Raw genomic sequence first — 5,189 nt, 5'->3', positions numbered from 1 at the left:
TTTATGTTCAATTATATAATAACTAATAATTATTTATTAATTAAATAGAGGATGATATATATAATTAATATATTAATTTTTATATTATATATTAATATATTAATATATAATTTAAATCATATAATTAATGTATTAATTTTTTAAATTTTTATATGATATATATGTATATGATAAATATGTCATATAAATAAATATGTTATGAAAAAAATAAAAACTTTGAAAATGTAAGAATTTGTAAAGATTTTATATTATTTTATGTGCTATAATATAGGATAATTTAAATATAATAATTCTTAAATTTTAAATATAAGGTTATTTAACTATAATAATTGCATTAAATTTTTTCAAATTTCAACATTATGATTGTAATATTTTTCATTCTGTATATTTGAGTATTATTAAATATATTATATTGTATGTATCTATATCTATTATATATTTATTCATTTAATATTAATTTTAAGCTATAAGAATTTTATTAAAATATTTTATTAAAATAATTAATAGAAAATCTGAATAAAAATCTGAATAAGGAATACTTATAAAGTTTAGTATTTTAAACATTTTATGATATTTTAATTAAATGTTAAATATTTGTATATAATGAAAATTGAAAGTGTGAAAAGTATTTAATTCAGTTTATGTTAATGATTTTACAATGAGATTAAATGATTTATTTAATAAATATATAAGATATTTCCAAATGAATAAAATTTTACAAGTTAATTCATTGTAATTCATTGTGATTTTAAATAGAAAATATTCCATAAATATTCTAAAAATATATTAAGAAGTATCTTTAATATTTCAATGTTAATGAAAATTGTTTATTTTCATCAATTTTTATATATCTTGAAAATTTAAGTAAATTATTATCTTTAAAAGTTGTTATATATATTGTTATATAATTTGAGATATTTATATAATTTTTTTTTAATTCAAAAGGCTATTTGCTATTATTTATTTCTTTGCTATTTATTATTTTTCTAATTTATTTTTATTTTAAAATAATATATTTTTATTTTTTATTAATATTTTTACTTAATTTCAGAAATCTATGGAAATATATTCAAAATGATTATTTGAAATTTGTTTCTATAATAAATACTTATTTTTTGATTTATTAAAAAAATTAATGTAGAATTAAATATTAATATAATCAATAAGAAAAATCATTATTTATTATAATAATATTATAATAATAAACTATTTAAAAAAAAATAAANGATATATTAATAATTATTTTTAATAAAAACTATATCAAATTAAACTTCATATATAAGACTAATACATTTAAAAAAAATTAAAAATTAAAATTTTTCAAAATTGAGAAATTGCATACTTTTGTGTGTGTATATATATATATATATATCACGCAATTAGAATTTTTATAATTTTAAAAAATGAGAATTAAAAAATAATTTTTAAAAATAAAATAAAATAATTTTTAAAAAGAATAAATAATTATATAATAATAAATTATTTGTATTATTGATCAAGTGAAGTATCCAAATAAATAGAATAACATATAATAAATAATTATTTAAGAAATTAATGCTATTTTATTCGGCTCTGAAAATAAAATATTTGAAAAAAAAATGAAAAATTTTTGAAAATAAAATTATTTAACACATTTTTATTAAATAAATATAATTATAAGTTTTTTTTAATTGAAAAATTATATTTAAGAATAATGTAAATAAAAATCACTAAAATCTTATGACTATGATAAGTTAGAGAATATTTGATCTTGATTCTTTTTTCTTCGAATGTTCAAATATTTTTAAAAGTATTTATTGCTTTAGTAGAAATAAAAAGAAAATAATTGAAACGATTATAATAGAATGCGAGTTAGTTATTTATTATCATAATAAGAAAAAAAATTAAAATTTCTAAAATTCTTAATAAAATATACAATTATGCAATACATAAAAAGATACAAAGTATCGTGTATTCAAATAAATTGAAAACAAAATAATAATTAGTTAAATACACAAGATAAGTAATGAAGTATTAAAATTACTATAAATAATTATATATTATGCATATTACATTAATGCATCAAAATTGATATTTAAAATTGAAAAATAAAATTTATGTAATAATAAATAATTTTATCATTTAAATATTTAATAATAAATATAAATAAATGTGTTGTTTGAATCAAATTTAATATAATATCAATTGATAAAATAAAAAAAAGTATATAGAATTTGCAAAGAAATTTAAAAAGATTTTTATAAATTATATTTAATAAGTTAAAATTTAATATATGTGCATTTGATAGAAAAATAATTGTCTGAAGAAAATTCAATGAGAAAATGAACATTAAAAGTCTTTAATAAATAATGAACTTTATCAGAAATCCCAAATGGAAGTTGCATATCTTTTTTAGTGCTAGGAATTTAATATTCATTTAGCGAATAAATATACAAATGATGATATTTAAATATATAGAAGCAAAATATTAAATAAATTGTAACAAAAAATAGAAATTTTAAATAATTTTAAATTTTATCCAAATAATGATTCTAAAGTATACTTTTTGTATAGCTAAGAGTTGCTTATTTTATAATTGTTTAAAAAAAATTCAAACATTATTGCAATATCAAATTCAAACCAAATATTAATATTTTAATATTTTAATATTATATAATAAGCAAATATATAATAAAAAATAGATCTTTAATTATTGTTAAATAAATAAATAAAATCTTATATTATGTTGTATCATATATATTATGATCATATAATAAGAATATAAAAAACATGTATCAGAGAAAAAAATTAGCATTTTCTCTAAATTCATTCATTTTCAATAAATTAAAATTGCTTTACAATAAGAATATTGTAAAATATTGTAAAATATTGTATATATATAAATATTGTAAAAAATGATTTGTTAGAATTTTATGAAAATATGAAATCAATTTCATAATGATTATAAAGAGTTGAAAAATTAGTTATAGTTTCCTAACAAAATATTAAAATGCAATTTAGATTATTTTATTAACTGTTTTATTAAGTTATAAAATACTTTCATTCTATCTTTTATTCTATTCTTTTTATTTGTAATCTGTATCTAATTATATTATTCTCAAATGTGTTCAATTTTTCTATTGCATTTAATAAAGATGTTAATTTACTTATTTCTTTTTTTTAAATTTTAAATACTAATTAAATTTTTAATTAAAGATAATTAAAAATAATGAATTATTATCTTAACTAAAATAATTTATACTTCTCTTTCTTAATGGAGAATTTATTATATTTTATTTTATAAAAATGTATATTTATACTTCTCTTTCTTAATGGAGAAATTATTATATTTTATTTTATAAAAGTGTATATTTATAACGTGTAGATTTCTCTTGTAAATATTTATGAGATTAGATATATTTATAGTTTTAATTTATAACAAATTACATTTATAACAATTTATAATAAAATTATATATATATAAATTAAAAATAATAAATAAGAATAAATTAGATAAAAATATATAACTCGAATTTTAGTAAAATAAAAGAATAATTTAAATAAATATATAAATAATTAAAATAATTTTAATTAAAAATAAATAAAAGAATAATTTAAATAAATATTTAAATAAATATATAAATTAAATAATTGATTTTTTTCTGATATTAAAAATATTTCATAATAAAGATGAAATAATATTTCAAAAATTACTTGTTATATTAAATTGTATTTTTTATTCTAGTAAATACTTTGTATTTTAAATTCTAGTAAATAATAGTAATTAATAGTAATAAATATTTTTTTTTATTCTTTAAATTATCATAGCAAATTATATAGAGATAGAGATGATATCACTGATTTTAATATCTTCGAAATTCAAAATCATCATTATGAACAATTTTTTTAATTATATTTTAATTATATTTTATAATTAGATTTTGAAATATTTTTAAAATATTTTTGTTTAATTTAAATTAAAAATATAATTCATTTTAGTCTAGATGATCGTCTAATAGTGATTGCATTCCTAATCTTATATAATCCTACATAATCTAAATAATAAAGATATATATAATATATTATAGATCTATAATAAATTAATAGATTAAGTTAGATTAGATTAGTAGGTTAGATTAGGTTAGATTAGATTAGATTTATTATTAGCTTTATATAACTTATTATGATATAAATTATTTCATTTATTAAAATTTAAATTGATTAATTGAGTATAAAACATATTTTATCATAAATCGTTTAATAGCAATTTGTTTAGATTAATATATACATTAGATTAATATATCATATATATTTATTTATATTTTTATAATATATATTTAGATTAATATATCATATATATAAAGAAATATTAATAGATTATAGATTATATATGCTAGATTAAGTCTAAATTAATATCATTGATTTATTTATTTTATTAAATTATATATTGTTATTATTTTATAATTATTTTTTGTTTAATTGAAAATATATTAATATCGTAATTATTATTATATTTTGAAACTCATAATTAACTATGATTTTCTTATTTCTATAACAACTTAGACATTTTCGATATATATACATTTGTCAACTCATTTCGTAGATTACTAACAAGATATTCAGAAAGAATATGTAATTTATCAAATACTACAAGCAATAATATATATATATTGTAAATTTTATATAATTATTAAAAATTTTTATGAATCTCAAAAGTTAAAGCCAAATGACTTTAACAAAAAATATTCAAAATGATCGTGATAATATCAAAATTATTAAAATTAATAAAGTCTCAATTAATTACAATAGTTATATATATATTTATAATATATTCTATCTGATATTATATTTTATTCTTTTATCTTTTTAATAACAAATAAAATCAATAATCAATATTTATCAATAATCAATTATCAATTATCAATAAATTTTTATTGATGTGAATATAAAAAAAGTTGATGATTTTTTTTTTGATAATTTTTTAATAATATTTAAAAATATATTTAATTGCTATAGTTTTTTCAAAATTATTATATATTTGAATTTTAATAATTTTTAAATGAATGATTTTATATTATTTTATCATTTTATAGTTTTTTAATAATATTTTTATGTATTTAAAAATATTTTGGTGATATGGTACTTGAAAAATGACCTATTAGATATGATATCAAAAGTACACATAAAAAAAACTTTATTTAAATCTTTAT

The 5,189-nt window shown here is 13.1% G+C and overlaps 1 protein-coding gene across 1 annotated transcript in view; it reads left to right on the top strand.

The window, feature by feature from the left end:
• LOC102673101 (UNC93-like protein MFSD11) overlaps positions 1 to 5,189 on the top strand; it is a 29,315-nt gene that overhangs the window by 1,713 nt on the left and 22,413 nt on the right. The window lies entirely within an intron of this gene.

The sequence above is a fragment of the Apis dorsata genome, unplaced genomic scaffold, assembly GCF_000469605.1.
Source record: "Apis dorsata unplaced genomic scaffold, Apis dorsata 1.3 scaffold_109, whole genome shotgun sequence".
NCBI classification, from domain to species: Eukaryota; Metazoa; Arthropoda; class Insecta; order Hymenoptera; family Apidae; genus Apis; species Apis dorsata.
The sequence above is the reverse complement of the archived record's forward strand: the minus strand, read 5'-3'. Positions and strand labels throughout refer to the sequence as shown.